Source organism: Lissotriton helveticus, chromosome 2_1 (assembly GCF_964261635.1).
Source record: "Lissotriton helveticus chromosome 2_1, aLisHel1.1, whole genome shotgun sequence".
In the NCBI taxonomy this organism is placed as follows: domain Eukaryota; kingdom Metazoa; phylum Chordata; class Amphibia; order Caudata; family Salamandridae; genus Lissotriton; species Lissotriton helveticus.
Window position 1 is genome coordinate 838950815 of NC_136059.1, and position 21979 is coordinate 838972793.

Genomic DNA, 21979 nt, shown 5'->3' on the forward strand with positions numbered 1-21979 from the left:
TGTGTTTGGAGTACATGTTGATAGAAACTAAAAGTTATCAGGGCAGAGGCTACTTGACTCTAAGGCTGGTGCATGCATATATTCTTCGTGTAATGCGTGGGCTATGAATCTTCTATGAATATTAATACAGTAATTCTCTTGCATGGAGACATAAAGACTAGACTATAGCTGAAGCTGTTTATACGGTTCAGTAGTTAAGGAATGCAAAGACGAGGAACTGAACTGATAACTAGAAGCATAACATACTCTTGGCAGACTGGCAGGCAGAGCTGGGCACCGCGCTGCGCGAAAGGAAGTAAGTGAAGGGTCAGGGATGCAGGTGGGGGCTGCATCGCTCCTCGGAGTGAGTTCAGGAGACTGGAGCTTGAATCTGGTGTCCGGGCCCTTTTGAGGCCTAGAAACGGGGACAATTCAATGAATTAACGTGTACACTGTAAATCGTGGTAACATGGGCCTAATACTTGTTGCTTTCACGAGAACTGGAAACTGGCATACTAGAGTTGGACACAACTATAATTGCGTCTTTAATCGATCATAGGGGGATACATATGCATATTAATCATGCACATATAACATAGGATGGGGAACACGTAGGCACATATAACATGGCAAAATTTACTTTTCCACAGAAGGTTGATTTGCAAACCTTGACAGGCACTCTTCCACCTTGTATTAGTCCCCTTAGCGGCAATCTAGATCAGGATTATATGAATTTAACTCAAAATTTAACTCAAGCGATCGATCAAATTGCCCCAGAGAGGTTACAAAAAGCTAAAGGGCTGGGTAAAGGTGCGCCGTGGTACACCTCTCCTTTGAGAGAACATAAGAAAGAGCTTTGTCGTGTGGAAAGGAATTGGAGGAAGACGAAGGAGGAAACTGACCGTGAACACTATAAAGTCAAATTAAACGCCTATAAGAAACTGATTCTGACAGCTAAAGCAGAACACTTTGACACGCGTATAAAACAGGCGCAAAATGTTCAGAAGGAAACGTTCAACATCTTGAGAGAATTGACAAAGATACCGGTCAAAGCTGACTCAGAGATTGACAGCAATACCTTCCAACAGTATTTCTCAGAGAAAGTGCAATCTATTCTCTCTGAGATTAAAAATAATACAGTAAGTGGATCTATCCCATCGCAGAATACTAAAGTTCCTCAAGACTGTATCATTTCAAGCTTTCCTGAATAGCATTAAATCAGGCTCGCCAGCTGACCCGTGTCCCCCGAAAGTCTTCCGGGCAGCACGTCCCATTTTGGAAAATCATATTGTCTCCTTTCTCAATATGTCATTGTTGAAGGGATATCTTCAACCTAGTCTTAAGGAGGCTCGGGTTAGACCTTTGATAAAAAAAAATCGGGAGCGGATTCAGCTAACCTGAAAAATTATCGACCGATTTCCCAATTACCATTTATATCAAAAATCTTAGAACAACATGTGCTACAAAACCTTTATGTTTTTTTGGAGTCTCACAACCTCCTTCATGGGCGTCAGGCAGGCTTTCGTGCACACCATAGCACCGAGTTAGTGATGCTCTCGGTGCTGGACGAGCTTAGAGGCATGGCTGACAGTAGGAAACCAAGCGCCCTGATACTTTTAGATCTGTCAGCGGCGTTTGATACTGTCAGCCATGACCTGCTCCTCAAAAGAGTGGCCAGCTCGGGAATAAGTGGCGTAGCTTATAAGTGGCTAGAATCCTTCCTAAGGGGGAGGCAACAGAGGATTCAACAGGGAGATGATCTCTCCGATGTAGGTATGGTGGAGTGTGGAGTCCCGCAGGGCTCAGCACTATCGCCACTACTTTTTAATCTGTACCTACAACCTCTGATTGAGTCTTTAGTGCACATGGGTTGTCGAGTGTTCAATTACGCCGACGACACTCAGTTGCTGTTTAGCATTGAGAACTCTACTATGGCTCAGGCGCATGTGTTAGAAGTTCTTAGGTACACAGTTAGTTGGATGACGGTCAACTTACTGAAAATGAATCCCAAAAAGACGGAAGTCTTGGTGGTATCTACTGGTACATCACCTTGGGGTGATTTGTATTGGCGGCAAGAACTTGGTCCTACTCCAACACCAGCAGCAAATGTAAAAAGTCTTGGCATAAAAATTGACCACGACCTGTCAATGTCTGCCCAGATTTCTACGGTAGTTGGCGTATGTACTGGTCTAATCAGGCAATTGCGTAAGCTTGTTCCTCTGCTCTCTCAATCGATGCTTCGCACGGTAGTTTCAACCACAATTATATCACGATTGGACTATGGCAATGTCCTGTATTTAGGCCTGCCAATTAGCCTGATCAAGAGATTGCAGGTTGTCATGAATGATGCGGCACGTTTAATCTTTAAACTCCCCAGAAGAGCTCATGCCTCCCCCTATTGCTTAAACTTCACTGGCTCCCCGTGAAGCAGAGGGTGGAGTTTACGAGCTTGTGTGTTGCACATAAGGCAATATATGGACAAGCACCGGTCTATATAAAGGATCGTTTGATGCCTTATAATCCTACACGATCGCTTAGATCTTCGGATGCTCAGCTGTTGGTTTGCCCTCGCTTCAAACTGGCAACAAAGGGTGGAAGATCCTTTTCCACATTAATTCCACAGCTGTGGAATAAGCTGCCAGACATGCTTCGCAAAGAAACCAACCTTTTAAAGTTTAGAAAGCAGCTGAAAACAACTTTATTCAGGGAAGCCCTTGGCCCCTGCTAATCATAGGGTATTCTATTCCTTTTCTAGCTGGGAATTGTTGGGTTTCTTGGTCTGAAAGCGTCTTGAGACCTGTCGGTGAGTTGGCGCTATACAAACTAAAGTAACAATAACAATTGCTACACAGGGCAATCAATACATGCTTGGACCGAGGCCGGATACAGCCAGAAGATTCACAGGAGGGCATGGGGATTTATTATAACAGCCTGCTGCGGGGTGCATTGTCCTGGTAGCTTGTCGGATGACAGTCAATAGTTGAGCCCCTCTGCCTCACGCCTCCTGCTGGTGGATCCTGGGATGACATTGTGTTTCTTCTCTCTACCCCTCCGTGTAGTTAATCAGGTGATAACTTACAGCAGAGCGTCCCCGCGTCTCAGCCCGTCGTTCCCGATAGGTCACCTCTGAGTTCCTCCTCGCACCCTTCCGCCCTCTGCTGACACCCACCCTGGTCACATGCCATGAGTGGGGTTACCACCTTGCATGAGTGCAAATTCAGGACAGTCAGTGTAAAAATTCAGGACAAAGGGTCAAAATTCAGGACAAAAATTCAGAACAGAAGGTCAAAATTCAGGACAAAAATTTGGGACAAAACATAAGTTTTAGAGACATATCAGGGAAGGTGGCACAATAATATTTAAGTAAATAGACAACCAAAATAAATACAAGTAAAAAAAAGTTTATATAAGGTTGAGCCAATCGTACACTTCACAGTTTTTCAGTATGCGCGCAGCTTTGCAATGCGAAATAGGGCCCTTTCTGCAATTAAGATTTGTGCTAGTAACAATAAACATTAATTAATAGTATTTTTTTAATTTTATGTTGAAATCTGGCTTTTAAATGTACAGTGAAAACACTGTTAGTTATTTTATTTTTATGTTCGTCAGCATGGCGCCAAGATAAAAGCAGAATGCTTTGCACTAGTCCCATGCAGAAGAAGGCACACACACCACATGCTGTCACTACAATTGGGCCCATTGTCATTCTAAAGTGCTAATCAGCTGCAGTCTCAGAATGACAATGGGCCAGGCCACAGTCTGGGCAAGGTCCGGGAGGGGCCTCTGCAGGCAGCCTCTACAGATTAAAAGATTAGAGCGAGAGGTCAGAGTGAAATCTTTTAAACTCAGGGGGCCTCTCGCAGGAGAAACAGCATTCCTTACTGAAATGTCCTATTTCGATTTTAGTATGATGTATGTAAGGCGTCCGTAATTTGAGATCCCGAAATTACCGACGCCTTACAGACATCATACTAAAATGACGGACAGTCCGTGAAATTTACGGACGATTGGTCACCCTAGCCATGAGCTGGGTCCACAAAGACCCTGACTTCTCCTTTTGGCCTTCAGCTGACAGCGCACATCAGCAACCACTGGAAATACTTACTCATCTCCTAGAAGAGGTGTTGTCCAGCTTCTCACCCAGGCTGGTGCGCTGGCAAAGGGATTCCTCTTACCCCCTCGCCCCTCCCCCTCCAGCTCACGTCCTGTGTGTAGCACAAACCACCCTTTTTACAATGTACACGGTGTGTGGGTGAAGCTTGAGATGTATAAATAGAAGTACCGGTACTCTGTATCAGAGTACATACTTGTTTATGAGTAGTGCCTGTACTCTCAAATTAAAAGTATTAAGTCTCTCTTGAGAAGTGCATCTACTGTCCATCTCAAAATAGAAAAGTGCTGGTACTCAGTACCGGCCAGTATTGGCCCATTTAAAGCACTGGTGTGGGCGCAGTTTGCAATACTGTTGCCCATGCATTTCATGATTTATGTATAAGGGAAGGCTGTTCTGCTGATGTCAATACCTTATCTGCCTTCACAGAAAGCTTGTGCTGATGCCACCAGGGATGTACACAGCTTGTGTATATAATGATTATTGTTGGATGCCGGAGTCCCAGTACTGTCACCAAGTGCGAGACCCGGGGCTCCCCACTCAACGTTAGGCCAAGTAAGGACACCGTTTGATATAGCCCTGCTCACCCCCATAGTAGTTTGGCACGAGCAGCCAGGCCTATCTCCAAGGCACCAGTGTACGGTATGTGCAACCATGCCCACAGCAACCCCCTGGTGACACCACAAATGGACTCCACACGAGTTTGATAAAAACGAGTATACATTTTATACAAAAAGATAAACAATCAGACTACACAATACATAAGCCAACCTAGAATAAAGGGTAATATTCTTTCCAGCTGGTTGGTATGTTCAAATCCCAACCACCGCTTTCAAAATGCTATGCTGGTCGTGATGCTAGAATCACACATGTTGCAATGGACAAACAATAGTGCACTGTGTAACAATACAATCCTATGCTGGGCAAAGGAGAAATATTACAATGCGTAACGATACACCCTGTTACCTGCCAAGGGAGAAATAATGCAATGCGTACCGCTACATTCTTGTACTGCGCAATGAAGGAATAATGCAATGCGTCACACCGCAATCACATACTTTGCAATGAAGAAATAGTGCTGTGCGGGCTGCTACAATCATGTACTTTGCAATTAAGGAATAATGCAATGCGTAACTACAAGTATGTACTTTGCAATGAAGAAATAATGCATAACGGGCCGCAACACTCCTGTACTTGGCAAGGGAGAAATAATGCAATGCGTAGCGATACAATTGTGTACTTTGTTATTCAGAAATAATGTCAGGCGTCATAAGGCAGTCCGGCAGTTCATTTGCAGCAATATTGGCAATGTTTATCACGACAATCAGCGTCTCCGATAACAGTTGCCCCCCCCAAATGGTTCAACGATGACACAGAGTACAGCTTCTTACTCTGGCCCTTGTACTGCCTCTCCTTTCGTCAGTACGGGCCCCACTCTGAGCCGAAGCAAAGCTCACGTCGTCAAAAGGACTGAGAGGCCAAGAGAGTGACCCTCCAAGCCAGCACCTCGCCCAGGTAGGAATCCACGTTGCCTGGGGTGTGACCCCACTCTCCTCTCCTCCTTCCGCGAACTAGGGCTTCCATGCAGAACTTTCCCAATGGGCGTCAGCGGCTCGGCCGGGGCTGCCGATCCGGGCCGCAACTGTTAGGAAGGTCTCAGGCGGCCACAGGGCACATGTACCCCACGCCCCTGAGATTACTTTTACTCCGGGTGCGCGTTCACCACCGCACCCTCTGGGTCTCTTCTGGCACAAAGCCATACACACAACGCTGATTAGCCTCCACGTCGACTATGAGTGCACGCTCACCAGGCACTCCTTCCTGCAGTCTCAGTTGGCACCAAGACACACACACCGCGTTGCAGAGACTCACTATCTTCCGGTGCACACAATGATCATCCAATCACCTCCTCAGTCCCAGATTGCACCAAAGCACGCACTCTGCTTCACTGAGACTTACTCCAACTCCTGTGACCCAATATCCAGGCGCTCTTCACAAATGCCTTCATCTGCACCACGACATGCTCACTGTGTCTGAGCCTCACTTCTACTCTGGTGCACTCGATGACCAGGCGCTCTTCACCAACACCTCTGATGCACCCTGATTCGCACCCTGCGTGTCTGAGACTCGCTCCATTTCCGATGCACACGTTGGTCAGGCGATCCTCACCAACGCCTCCTGTGCACCACGACACGCACCCTGCGCGTTCGAGTCTCACTTCAGCTTCGGTGCTCTTCACTAACGCCTGCGGTGCACCACGACACGCACCCAGTGCATCCGAGACTCACTTCACCTGTGATGCCCATATTGACCAGGCTCTCTTCACCTGTGCCTTTTGCACACCACGACATGCATCCAGTGCATCCGAGTCTCACTCCTTTGTGTGTCCAAGATCACAGGGCACACCTTTCGAGGGTCTCAAGCTTCCACAAAACGCACCCACCGTATCACTTGAAAGTTCTCCGAACACTTTTATGTTCCTGTGTTTCCAAACAGGGACCCAACTCACCTTGGGCCCTTGGGGTTACAAGACACAGCACAAAGCACAGTTTCTTTCTTGGTTAGAATAGCAAACTGCAGACCAGCCCCAGATCACAAAGCAAGGATTGGCCCTTCCCCAGTAGTCTCTTCAGCTGCTCCTTCCTTAGCAGAGGTTCCTCTTGCCCACAAAATGGGTCCAAGCCTTTTCAGTCTCAATCCATTTCTGTTTCATTCCCACGTTCAGGGGTTTCAGCTCTCATAGTTATTCCCCTTATTGTCTTTGAAGCTCGTTGTGCTCAGGGGTCTCTGACCCCTCCCTAAATCAGTTCTGGGTGTCACCCTCCCAGTGTCAGCTTTCTCCCTTTGACACTGGGGGTCTGGATCCCTAATCACTCAGCAGGAGACGAGTCAATTAGTTTATATCAGCAGCCCAGGCCTCTTCACCTCCCGGGGCTTCTCCTTGCCTACTCTCCAGCTGCAGGTCAGCCTGATGCCATTTCAACCCCTCCCTTGGGTCAAGATCTCCCCCAGCTCCTCTCACCTCTCAGATCCAGACAGTCAATCCACATTCAACGGAGACCCACAAAAATGCTTAAAGCACAGAACTCCGCTACTTTCTAAAAGAATGGCTTCTGAACGCACAGTGACAAAACCACTTTCATAGAAAGATGTATTATGACACTGTGAGTTCATACATACTAAACTTCAACTCTCCTTTGTAAACTTATAGGAAACTAGGCTACCAAAATACAATACACAGCCTCTCCAATTCTGCCCAATGGGCAGAATGGCCTTTCACCAGTGAAAACGAAATGGAGTGTTTTTTACTGTCAGGACATAGCACACACCTCAGTATATGTCCTGCCTTTTACTTACACTGCACCCTGACCAGGGGTTACCCAGGACCTACTACAGGGTGCACAATGTGTATGCAAAAGGGAAAGTAAGGCCTGACAAGTGGTTGTACTTGTCGGTACAACATGCTAACTTAGCAAACCACGAGCAGGCCCTACACTGCAGGCCTGAGTTCCCTTTTCCGCTCGCCTGTGCATTACTAGCCCTAGCACACACAGTGCACATCACTAGGGACTTTACTAGTAAGGCAAACATACCAAACATGGCCAACCAATTACCATTACACTTTACATAGGGAACACTTGTACTTTGACACTGATCAGAAGTGGCAAAGTACTCTAAGCATCTAAAAACAAAGGAGGTAGAGGTAAAAAGTCACGGGTAATCACAGCAAGTTATGCCAGGTCTAACAGTATGATATCTTTAGGGTGTGCATCTTGTCTCTGCGCACTTTACATGGCTGACCAGCTTTGTTGATCTCCTTATTACACATGGTGACAGCAAGGCATTAATCAATATTTCTTCCATGTTATATAATTCTTATGCTAGTGCACATTGGTTCCAGTCTGTTTTCTCACGCTTCCTGGTGAGCTCGTCGTTGTACTACCATGGCCAGCTACACAGCTGCCAGGAAAGTTTATATTCAGTGCCGGTCTTGTAAGTAAAATTTGCTTTGTTGTGGTCTGTGCAGTTCCCAGTGGCGCTCCACAAAACGATTGGGGCCGCCCAGGGCTTTAAGTGGAATGAAAAAATTGGAGGGTCTCTCAAAGGGGTGTGGCCAATGTAATTAAGGGCGTGGCTGAAACATGTGTAAACTAAAATGTGTGCTTAGCATGGTGTGCCGCTCGACTTGTATTTTGCTGTTTCTGTCACTGCATCCAGATATATGATACAACAAGTAACATCATACCTCCAAGTCAGGACTATTGGCTTTGTCAATGGTTGTTAGTTGCATAAGATGAATAATCAGCAACTATGGCTTGTTTATAATATAGCAGGCACATCGATGTGCCTGCTCTCACTGCAGTCTGGAAAAAAACAGACAGCCGGCGGCAGGGCACAAATCAGAGCACGAGGGGGGGGGGGGTCGAGCGTTTGGGGTTGTGACCGCTAAACTTTGGAAGAGCCTTCCACTAGACCTGAGGTTCACTTCTTCGGAATCACTATTCCGGAGTAGACTGAAAATCTGGCTGTTCGTTAGCCCCTAGTGGCCACCACCTTATATCTTAGCCTGCTGTCTGCAGCGCCGGGACACCCCCATCGGGGGTAGCCGTGCGCTTTACAAGCTTCAAAATAAATAAATAAATAAATAAAATAGAGACCTGTTTCGGGCCTCCTTTAAAAAACTGCTGTTGCTCAGCATCTGTGAGACCCAGCCCACTTAAAGCCCTGGGGCCACCTGCAAAATGTAATGAGGGCCCTTGCCCATGTGACCATATCGCACAGATATTCATTGGCTTTAGCTTGAATGGAGTCCCCCTTAAAAGCTGAGGGGCTACTGGAAAGAGATGCTCAGCCACATCAAATTGGTTCTTGGTTTCGCCCTGCCTGAAACTCCAGCTACGGTTCTTATGAGTATCAAGCCTGACAATCTGCGCACGCTGCACATAGAGACTGGCACATCTGTCTTCATATGTTGAGCACGGCTAAACAACTCATAGCCCTATATTGGAAAAAAGCGGAGACTCCCATAGTCACTATTTGGTTCACTCAATTGTGGCATACCATGGCAATGGAATTACTCACTGCACGCTTACAGTCCAGAGACACCCACAAAACAAACTTTGGCAACCATTAAAAGATTATATCTGTAGGATAGAACATGTCTGTCTTCAGCCCCAAAACTCTGGGCTTTACACCTTTTTGAAGATGCAGTACACATTCCTAACTACGACACACTCCCTTGACTCCAATGTCAACACTCTGCAATTTGCCCTCCCGGCCACGCTCTCTGCAATAACCTCCCCTCGCGTCCCACCCTCCCTTTCTTTTCTCTTTCTCTTTGTCTCTTCGTCTTTCACTTTTCTATTTTCTATGTTTATTTTATTTCTTCTCACTCTATATCCTCTAAGAGTCTGAGGGGGGCTCAATCCCTCCTCTCACTTCTCCTCTTCTTTTGTTTGCATATTTTTTTCTGTTTGAGTCCATCTTTTAGTTATGGTTCTTCCCATTTGGAGAAGCCCTAAAACCTGCACCTGCCACATTTGATTGTCATGCTATGCGGCCGGCCCTGCTTGGGTTGTAGGCATCTTGCTGTTTAATCCAAATTCCATGCATAGCCTCACAATGCCACACCCTTTCTCACTGCTTGTTTACCTCATCACCCGGCCAGCCCGCCAAAGGGTTGTAGGCGACAAGCTGTGTACATGTTGATTCTTCTTCTCTTTCTTAATAAAACAGATTTATATCAAAAGCTGAGGGGCACATGTAGGGGTGGAAAACCCTATGCACCTCAGTGGTTGCAGGGGGTTGTGTGCTGCCCATGTCTGTATGTGAGAAGAATGTTTGCCCCACTGTTCCTTGTACTACACCAGGTGCGTGTGCATGAAGCGTGTAATGTTGACCCTGTCGTGTGCAAGAGGGCGACTTGATTTCCTTGCGCCCCAAGCTGCACTTGTCGGTGTGTGAGTGAAGTTTGCACTGCTGGCATGGCTGTGCCTGTTACCTACACTTCGGCCACATGTTGTCTGTGATTGAGAGAAGTTTGTGTAACTTCGAAACGCCTTCTTGAAGGGGATAGATACCAGTTACAAACAGAGTTGCAACATATGGTTAAATGCCTACAGTTCTAATATAATTTGATAGATAAATTGTTTGATTTCACAAGATGCAGCGCTGCCTTCTTTGCTAGGTGGCTGAAGGTTAGCTTCCTGAGGGCCGATCACTCAGAAGAAAATAAAGAGGTGGAGGTTATGAGAGGGCACCTAGAGAGTATCACAAATGTCCGGCTCTATCCGTGGGTCGCATGGCGGGTCCGGGGGCTTGTGTGGGGCTCATAGGCTGGCCTTGTGCTAAGCCACCTTCTCCAAAGGCGAAGGGTGGCTGCGGGAGCATAGGCAACAGGAAGCCCATTGTCAAGCAGGCCCTGTTGTGACACAGTCGCCAGCAGTGTCTTCGGCCTGACCGCTCCACTGGCACTGCGTGGCACAATATAAGGATGCTGCATCATCCCCAGATGAGCTTACATGACACAATTCAATTTGGAATACTAGAACACAGCAAGTTGCTTGGCCCCGGTGTTGAGAAATTCAGATGGTGCTTAAAGTTTAGGAAATATTGCCACACCACCAAAAATCTCTTCGAACTTCTTTAAAAACATGGATAATGAAATATTTTTCTGTTAATGACAAAGTAGCTGCATTTGATACTAGATCGTATAAAAATGGTCTTCCTGAAAGCACCCTTTCAAATGTGCACATTACTACCCAGAGCCATGGAACCAACAGAAAGATAAACTGGAGAAAATTGTGTAGCTTTCTGTTTCCAGATGCCAGATACAGAGAATAAAAAATGAGCTGGTATTGGACTTGAAGCTCCGCCCACTCTCCGCCCATATTATTTAATTGTAATTGTCCACCGTAAACTGTGGTTTTTCATTGGTCAATAGCTATTGGCATTGTAAATGACGATGCCTTTTATTTATCTGTTTGAAAAACAACACATAAATAAAATGCATTGACATTTACAATGCCAATAGCTCAAACTCTCGTAAATGCGAGACCTGTTGCATTGAAAATGCTTGTTGTTACTGGGGGCTGGTTTTGCAGCAATGCTGCAATATCATCACGATAACATAAGCAGCAGTGCTGAGGGCTGGCTTTTTTAGGCAGCAGTGCTTCACGCTTGCCCCCCCCCCCCCCCCCACCAGGGAGGGTGGGGGCCAATCTGACAAAATTGCCAGGCCTGCTTTGGGCCCCAGTCTGACCCTGAATGCGAGGCATGGTAGAAACGAACGGTGAAAACGTTTACTGGCCCCTATTTTCAATGAGATTTCTTGGGACCATTTACTTTTTATTCAGAGAAAAGAAACTTCTGCTGTGGAGGCTTGTTTTCTCTTAACAAAACAGTTTGCCACTCCACTGCTGTGAAGGGAGCCGTGGTGGAAGCAACTTCCTTCGCTGCAAAGTGATCCATACCAGTGAGGCAGAGATCTCTGGATATAGCAGGCTTCTTTCCTCCTCCAGTGAAGCCAAGGACATCACTCCACTGACCAGGTAGGCAGGCAGGAGGTTCTCTCAGGTCAAAGTAAAGCTGTATATAATTTATTCTCAGACTACAATATTTTAAGAGATTGGAAAAGATTGTCGGGATCATACTTAACATGAATTTAGGAAGCTCTGTTTGCCTAATTTCTATATGCTTATAGTAATTTTCAAAATTCTACATTACAGATGCAGATTTAAAGAAGGATTATGAATTCTGTACTTTACGCATGAGGCCTTTTTTTTATGAAAGACAGTTTCGAAGAAGTCAACTTCAACATCATTAGTTGTGGAGGAGGAAACCCTTAATCTATTATAAGCCCTTTGTGGAAGCAAGTACCTGTGAGGCTGATGATGGATAATATGTTCCGGAAATACATAATCTTGTTTGCTCTTTAATAAAAACGTTTTGGATTATGTAAAATACCTAAATGGAAGTGAAATTTCAAACTTAGGAATGCTTACATGATGCATATTAATGCAAATAAAGCCGAATAACAGAATGGGAGAGTGCAAGAGACATAATTCTTTGTAAATCATACTTCTTCCTTTTCTAAATGGTTCCTCTTTTCCATTTAATCACTCACTAAGACATTTTCAAAGATAATATTGCATAGGGCAAAACTCTGTCCTCCACCTTTACATATATTTCCACATTACTGAAATGTCATCTAGATTGAATCATTCATATGTGCCTGTAACTCAATTCAGTGATTATTCTATTTGCCAACACGGCACTGTTACCCACATGTGGGAGTCACTCAACTGTTTTGCCATATCCTACCACCCCTTCACATAGTATAGATACAATTGCATTTTAATGGAATAGGTTCCACCCATTTAATCCCCTAGATTTTTCGCTTTTGCAGTACCCAGATTTGGATGATTACTTTGAGTGAGGCTCACTCTCTGAGTCTCACCTCACTTACTGAGTCTCACAGTAGATTATGTGGAAATGGACAGAGATTTCTAACCACCAATGTCTGCCTTTTAGGATAAGACACCTGCCACCAGCTAAGGTAAGAAGGTCTGGGCTGGCTGTATGCGAACATGTGAGTACATGTGTGTGCACCATATTGTGTACTGAGCATGTAAGACTACCATCAAGCTCAGCATGGTACCTGCAGGCAGGTAGCTTGTTGCAGAAGAGACCCTTTAGGGATTGGCGCTGATCTGGTGTAGGCTTTATAAAGTGAGTGGTAATGCATAGTGTAGGTCTGTAGCGCTTTCTTGAAAAGGCTATGTGCTCACTGCAATATACCTTATGGGTGAATTTTGTGTCATCTCACAGTTTTGCCATACTTAGGCCTGGAGATGGCATTCTGGTATGGATGTACTGGTAAACATGCCCCCTTTGTGCAGATTCCTGATATTTTTGTGATAACTTTATTCCTTGTGGTACTTTGAGACTTATCATATTACCCTGGCACAGCCACAATCAGATTTCAGGTCTTTGTTCCCACTAATGGACAACATAATTACTCTGCTGGCCAACAAGAGGATCAAAGGCCCCCCACACTATGAAGCCACTTGGCATTGTGTGGCCCAGTAGCTGAGAAGAGAAAGTGTGGGTAGGAAAGCTGCATCTGTTACTTAACTGTTCATACTGCTCCTGCAGAAGCGCATGGAAACAAAGAAAGAAGGCCGGGCCTCTGGAGGGCTCCGTATGAAGTTTTGGTGGGAAGGGATCAAGCAGCTGTGTCAGTTGGGGACAGAGCTGGAGCTCTCAGAGGAGGTTTTATCATAGACCACTTAAATGTGACCCGTTTAAATGCCCTAGAATTCTGTGCAGAAGTATTTGGGCTGGGGTGGAGTGATGCTGTGGCACCCTAGCATTGGGCATAGGTTCCTACCTTCCAGAAATTGCATAACCCACTTAAAACCCACCCAGAAAGGAGAGACCTGAAAACACACTGGACTTGGAACTGTGACACTGGAATAATGAACAGCCGGAAGAGGACCCCTGAACAGTGCTTAAAAATAAGTGTCAGGTTCCTGGTCAGGAGGCCACTGCAACTTGCACCACCCATAGCCCCTGCCAGTGTTACCAATGACAAAACTAACACAACTATTAACGATGTACATCCTTTACAACTAAACTTTTACCACGCAGTACCTTTACAACGCAGATATTACAACGCAAATCGTTACAACGACTTGCGCTGGAGGGCGCTGTAGGATAGGGAATAGTTTAATTTACTATCCAAAACCTTCCCTACTATCCACGGGGACTGGAGTTGGAATAGTAAATTAAACTATTCCACTATCCAGCGCCCCCCAACGCAAGTCGTTGTAACGACTTGCATTGTAATACCTGCGTTGTAAACGCATGCGTGGAAAAAGCATGCATTGTAACGACATACATCCCTACTAACCATCACGTTCCTATAAGTGTGACAGCCCAGACTATCCCAGGCCCCCAAAAGCTATATAAATGACTTGGGTGGCAGGTATTAGTCATTTTGTTGTATATTTAATTAATAAACAACTGTTGTTGCACTCATCCCCTAATTAGCCATATAGCACCACAACTGGCAGACTGTAATAAGCGCTGGTGTTGACAATTAAGCGTAGGTGCCAAGTACAGGAAACCACATGCTCAAATTCAGCACTGTCCTTGAGCCTCAGCAAGTATGGACTTTTTGACTCTGAAAGTACAGCTGGCACACAAGACCAGGGTGGGTCTCTATGGGACCTTTTGTGCTGGCATTGTTATGCCCTATGAGAAACAGAGGGCCAATTGTCATGCTGAAGCACCTTGGAGGGTTATCCTTGGCTTCTGTGGTTCGGCCACTAACTCTGCTGCTTACACACAGTTGCCCTGCCAGACAGCCAACACCATGGGACCTGGGTAGTGCGGCAGTGTGAATTTTCTGTTTGCTGTGGAGATGCCCTCCAAACAGGAGAGAGCATCATGTGCTCAAGAAGAGGACAGATCTATCAGACGGTGCCTTAAAAATCAACTCCCCAATGAAAGTACCAGTCAGAGGCCAAGAAGAGAGGCCCATGCACAATGCTCATGGGGACTGGAGATGGCCCCAGAAGCGAAACGGCACCAGAATAAATAAAATTGGCTTTACAGTGTCAGAGAAAATGCCATCTGAAGCTTAGTTCCCAGTTAGACTGGGTGGTAAAATAAGTGCAGAGCACTCCTCCAGAATTCCTAAAGAATCCCCAGGGATGGGCCAAACCCAGAGGGGTGAGCGCAACCTCGCTTATTTAATTTAATGAGGGGGGGCATGTGTAGGGATCCCTCTCCAGATCCTCTTTCGGACAAAGGGACCACACCTAGGGACCCTATCCCCGGGGCTTGAAGCATTGAGAACTGTCCTGGAAGATCTTATTACGCCAGGACCAAAGAGCAACAGAGGTGCTCTCCTGTCCTTCTGAGCCTTCTGGAAGGGGAGGGCACACTTTGCAGCTATTTACACCTGTGCCTCATGCCATCAGAAGAAAAGAAAAGAGACATGGTAGCTCCCACACTGATGCCAGAATCCGAGTCGGCCAATCAAGGAGCCAGCAGGGTAGAGTGGGATTGGCTTACCATGCTGACAATGAAAGACAGTATGTGGGTGCCTGAGTGGGCATGGGGCAGCATCCAGCGCAAAGAATTTTTCATCTCACAAAGTGACAAAGTCCCTAGAAGAAATGGCAGTGTTTTTCTTCAATGAAGTGACAAAGTACCTTTCTGAAGCAGGACTTTTTGACTTACAGGCTTACTCCGGGACCGATCCACTTGGTGTATCAGATCCTTGCTCCTGCTCAGTTGGCCACACATCCCACGTAGGTACCACTGGTGCTTTGTGCTTTTCTGGCTATTTTTACTTAAAACTTTAAAAACTCATATCTCTGGTTCCCTTATTAGATTTTTTTTTGTTTTCATTTTGTTTGCAAAATGTTACTCTATTTTTCTAATTCTGTTTGAGAATTTTGCTGCTTAGTGTTTTGTCTTTATTACTGTTTTAGTACTGTAGAAATACTTTGCACATTGCCACGAGGTAAGTCTTTTTGCTCTGTGCCACAGCTACGAGGGGGTTGAGCTAGAGTTAATTTAGCAACTTTGATGGCTCACCCTGACAAGAACTTGTATTATTCCTGAGGAGGGCAGTCACCCAAACCACATAATAACCCACTATCTTACAGTTGCAGTTTGCTGCATCGAGAAAGCGGGAAGCCTCTAATAAATTCACACCGAAACCGAACAACAGAGTTGGATCACCCAATAAGGTCCTGGGGCTTACCTAAAAATGTGCATATCTGTCTTCATGGTACCACAGGATGGGCAGGGGCACGATCAATGGTTTTAGAGAATGTTCTGGGGGCTGACAAAAGTGCAGCAGCTCCCCAGAATTGTTCCTGGAAGGCTGTGCTAAGTCTCCCAGGGATTTACATTGATGGCCCCAGGAGAAGTTGCTCATTGTTTCAAGCACTCTTGGAGTTAAAGCTTATGCCTAGAGACTCTAAAGTGGGACATCTGTTTGTTGATTCTAAAGTTGCAGTAGTAGCAATATAAACATAGAAAAATGACTTTTGTGTACATGTTACAGAACTGAAAGTGTTTTATTTTATAGAACAGTGGGGAATATTAATACATATTATTAAATGTCACTGACAGATGGTACTATCAGAAGATGTTACACGCGTGGCTTGCAATGAGTATGAATGCTGTATTCCTAATTTAATAAGTGTGACATTCTTGCAAAACCAGTAGGCCTGACTGTTCCTAATTGCATCATCCTATAATATTGTGTCTCTGCATAGGTGTTGGAGTACTGTGATTTATAAATATGGCTTCCTAGGGTGCCAATGTGTGTGTCTAAGAAATTACTTCTACTTTATATAAGAAAAATAACAAACTCAACAACGATTTATTATGTGTTATTGTCACATACCAGCGAGCTGGGGTTGCAAGCCCACACCACCCTCTCTGAGTAGGCCTTGGACTGTTCTGCTTCACTATTCCAGGAGAGTCAAGTGCTTCAATTGGGTACTTGGTTCATATAATTGGAACTTCACATTCTAGGCAACTAATAACCCAATTTCTTACACTGTGATTACATTTTCAGCCAGTGAACAAGATTTCTTTTATAAAAAAAAAAGAAGTTTAACACTGACTTATTGATTACTTACTTGATTACTTACATTCTCTCCTTAGCCCCAGAGATGGACTCCCTTGAACCTTCCTGTATTGAATTTCACTTCCAAACATAATCGAACTCTCTTACATTTTCAGCTTTGTGGACAGAGTCTACATGGCACTATATGTGTATTTCTAAGAAACGAATCGCTATCCAAGAAGAATAGCATGCATAACCAGTGCAAGGATATTAACACTACAGACAAAATACAATTTTATCCACTGGAGGAATCCCCGCACACTGAAAAATGCAATTTACAGGATCTTTTAGTAACTTCATGCCTTAGACTTTGTAGGCCCCTCCGTTATCTTGCTTTCTTGAAGTGCCATCAGTTTTGGAGTTCCCATTAAAACCAAAAGTCCTATTTGACAAAGAGCTTTGTTTGCATGGAAGATCAGCACTGGCATGAGTGGAAACATGCAGTTATCCACCATGTTCAGTAATACCCTACCACTAATCCAAAACAGCTACCTGGTGGGGCTGAGCAAGCCTTACTGATGATTCCCCTAAACTACTACAACATTATGTGCATCAGGCTCCCATTAAAATGCAGCAGTAGCTGTCAAGGCATCAAAACAAGTTGTCAGAAACGTCCTGAACCTATGACAGTGTGGTAATGTAAAGCCAGTAATACAGGTTCTCCAGTGGCACCTGTGGATTCAAGAAACAAATCGAATTATTGGTATGGTCCATATGGCCTTTATGAGCCTACCTTAAAAACACCTGCTGGAACTGTGTCCGTCAACATTTCAGTGAGCTGTGCATGCCCAACATATCTCCGATCAAAATAAGACCCTTATAATAACCACATACAATAGGAGGATAAGGGAGAAGCACCTCAAAATAGGCTTGTGATGTCATCATCGATGCTCAAAATATGTGATTACAACAAATGAATAGTTCAGAGGTGTAAGTCTTTCAAAGTCTTTTCTCTTAAATGGAACTGAGTTAAGAATTTAGATGAATAGGGCTAATAATTTGGACGCGTTGCACCCCTCCCAATGTAATACAAACTGGATATCTTCAATGCAAGGTCCCACTGAAGCTTTTTTAGTTACTGAAGCCAGTAGCCCTTCAGTCATCTTTCCCCAGCAGATCTTCTTCAACATCCAGAAATGTTCTAAGAAGTTGGTGGCGAGGTACAATTTTAGCCAGTGATTGAAGATTACCCATTTCAGGCAACTTTACTTCAAACGCTGACATCTTGTTGCAGCATTAGCTCGCACCCTTTCCTGTAAATCTTCCCTGAAGTACTTTAATCAAGGCATGGAAAAGGGAACATCCCATTTTACTTTACTGAAACTAGTTTTTCCACCAGCTGGGTTCAGAAACAAACATCTGAGAGTCGTCTGGGATTGAAAAGGTTTGTCTTCCTAAGATTCCCATGCAAAGTCCCAGTTGAAAAAGAGCTGTTGTGGCAACGATTTTGTTGCCATCTGTTCCTTCTCTTCCTAGCTAAGGGGTCTCTGATTCCACCAAGTCAGCATTCCTGCTCCCAGAGGCAGTGCATTGTCCCCCTGGAAGCCAGCCATTCACGTGTAGGCCCACTTCTGCTTTCTCATTGTGATGGTGCCCCTCAGGCAGCCTAGCGCCAACGCAGGCACCCTTGTACCATGGTAAAAAGGTGCCTGTGTTACGAGCTGGATTTTTTTTGTGCAGGAAGGGGTGCCTTTTTGCACAAAAACAATCTTTAGAGACACATTCCTCTTTCTATGTATGCTGCATAATGAAGCACACATGGAAATAGTAAGTAATATGAAGAAATAAAGATATTTTTCCCCATTACGCCTCTCTCAAGAAGGCACATAATTTTGGACACAAACCCAGGTTTACAAGCTTTAGTGAATCTGGGAACACTCATGCTCCAACCATGTGATACCTACCCAGTGCAGCCCAAGGCATCAGGTTGCATTAGTTTAGTTTATAAAAACATCCAAAGCAATGCAAATTGACCTCTTCACAGCTTCGTAAATCTACACCTGCATTTTCCAACAAGACTGCACCAAAAAGGTGTTACACCCACACTGGAAAATGTTAGCAAATCTGCACTATAATCTGGGATGCTAATTACAGTCCTGTGAGTATATTCAGCTAGCCCTACTGGTTTTCATTTAAGTTGGCTCCCGAGCAGTACAAAGCACTCAGGCTTGTGGACATGGGAACAGGGTGAAGGCCAAATCAAACTTCACAGCCTCCACATTGCCTCAGCTGGCACAGAAAAGTCCAAGCATAACTGGCTAATGTGCTACATGATCTGGGTTCAACTCATGGTCAGACTGCACTGAGATCCTGCAGTGCATTGCCTACAGTCATGCTTAGTATGTTTTAGGACCATGGGAATTGGTCAACCACCATGGCTAGTGTCTTCTGGGGCCATGAAGCTGACACCAAAAGACATAGGGCCCGATTCCGATCTTGGTCGGAAGGGCTCTGAATCGGATTTGGTTTTACCTACACCGATCCAAAGCCCTGGTTTCCGACCGACTCATTCCCAATTTCGAACAGCCAAGTATGATGCCTGGAAACCCTTAGTACTGACTGAATCGGATCTAGAAGGCATACAGAGAGATAGAGCCCTCTCGATCCGAATCGTACAGCTTTATTGAGTGGGGTTTTCAAGCAAGCAAGTACAATGAATGATTTGGGCAGCCTTTACAGTTCATTTTGCCCGGATCAAAAAGGCTGCTGGAATCGGTCTTTGTGTACCCATAGAAGGCCCTCCTTTACCCGGGGCCCTCCAAATTGTGCCCATGGGTGTACCCATGTGTCTCCCCTGTCAGACCATGCACAGTGTGGCAGGCACCAAGGGGTGTCCGCCACATGATGCACGATGATCCCCAACCACCTCTTTTGTCAATTGGAGCCTGTGTACGCATTTGGTACACAGGCTCCTATTGAAGTCAATGGGAGTCTGACCGAATTATATCCAGATGCATTCAAATGCATTGTACTTGATCAGTCGGACTCCCCTGACAGGAGTCGCATGGAAAGCATTCCGGACACGAGTCGTTCAGTTTGCTCTCCAAACGAGATCGCAATTGGGCCCCTAGTCTGCTCTCAGAGTCCTTGAGACATAGAGCCTCAAATTTGTAAATGATTTTCATGTTAAGACGCCTGCTGCTTCTCATTTCATTCAGCCATTATCACAATCAGAAATATACTTTCTCTAGTAGAGATAAAAAAGCAAATCAGATTAAATCAAATAGAAACTCGACATTCTACAGGTAACTAATAACAATTTACACTATTTCTTCTGAAGAAGGTCACAATTTTTTTCCAAATGCAATAAGCTCTCTTGTGCATGCTTTAAGATCCATGAGTTGTGTCTGGATATCCTCCGGTCTTAGTTCTGAGTAGGAACTGATTTCCCACTTATGTATCTGTAGCCCAAGAAGTTGTTTGCCGATCTGCATGGTTAAAGTAGTTGCAGAGCTTCTAAAAAAGGATTATTTTCCAGCATTGTTTAAGCCAAGACGCTTCCAAAGGACACAAAAACTGATAAAAAGTGGCACTGGATGTTAATAAATTACAGATTTGAGATATCATAATTGAAAAAGTAGCCTTTCTTTCCTGAAGCAAAATTTCCAAATTATATCTATTTCAAAGGCAAAGGTTTGTTTTTCACCCACCCTACTTAGTTGGTTTGTGCCATTACATTTTCATAGCAAAAGCTCTGTAATAAGGAACTTAGCAATAGAGTAATCCATACATATCTGTGAATAATTGCAGAAAACGTGGATCCCAATCAGGGTATCCTGGTCCATCAAGTGTGGGGATCCTTCGATTTACTGTTTGTTACTGCAGACAATAATAAAAAACAGCCATTTGCAATGCAATAGGTCTCGTATTCACACAAGTTTCACCTATTGGCATTGTAAATGACAATGCCTTTTATTTATGTTTTGGGTTTTAAAACCCAAAACAACTTGCCCAATAAAATGAGGTCCGTTGTCACTCCACAAAAGTTTACAAAAACCATATCTAGGGAAAAACTCCTTTAAAAGCATCTTTGCTGTAGTAAGAGCTGTATTATCCTTTGTAGGGTACGCCTCTATACATTTACTGAAGGAACATACCACCACTAGAACACACTTCAAGGGATTGCAACGTTCAAGTTGGATGTAATCCATTTGCAAAACTTCAAAAGGTGCAGTTGGTGCAGCAAACCCTCCTGTAGGAGTCTGTGTCCCTTTTCCAGGATTGTACTGCCAACAGATCAAACAAGACTGTACTACTCTTTTAGCTGTGCTGGCAATTTCTGGATTCTCCCAAATTTGCGTAAGCAATTTCGTTATCGCTAGAGCTCCAACATGTGCTAGCCCATGTGCCATTTGAACCATAGGCTGTAAATAGGCTATAGGCAGTTTCCACTTATCCATCGCTTTGTTTCGCCAACAGCCCTCATCATACAACATTCCCTCTTTAGACCATTGCTCAAGTTCTTTCACAGAAGCAGACCGCTGTATGTCTAGTACTTCTTGTCTAGCATCATGCCAACGTTCAGCTTGTGACTTTACTATATACATGGGTGTAGTACTTTGTTGCATTGCAGTATCACGAGCTACGCGATCTGCAAAGGCGTTGCCTTGTCCTGTCTTATCAGTCACTTTCTTGTGTGCGCTACACTTAATAATAGCTATTTTCTTTGGATATGTCAGTGCAGTCAAAAGATTATGCACTAATTCTCTGTGCATTATCTGCATCCGTAGGGCGTAAGAAAGCCTCTTTCCTTCCAAAGTAGGCCAAAAGCATGGGCCACTCCAAAAGCATAGCGGCTGTCTGTATAGATGTTCACACGCAAGTCAGTGCTAAGTTCACACGCTCGTGTCAAAGCTATTAGCTCAGCTGCTTGAGCTAACTTCTGTGGTATACGAGCTGTCTCCACTACTGTCTGAAGTGTCGTAATTGCATATGCAGCTGAAGTCGTGTCATCTGGTAACTTCAAACAAGACCCATCAACCCATAGTTTCCCATCTACATCTGAAAGAGGCGTATATTGCAAATTAACGCGACCCTTTGTCTGTTCCTCAGTAAGAAATATATAATCATGAGACTCCTGTGACTGAGGCTGAGTCGCTGGATATGGCAACAAAGTAACTGGGTTCAGAGTCGCACACCTCTTCAAGGTAATGTGAGGGGCCAATAGTGTCAATTTGTATCTTGTCAAACGAGCACTAGTCAAGTGTTGCGTTTTGGTCTGATTCAAAAGGGCA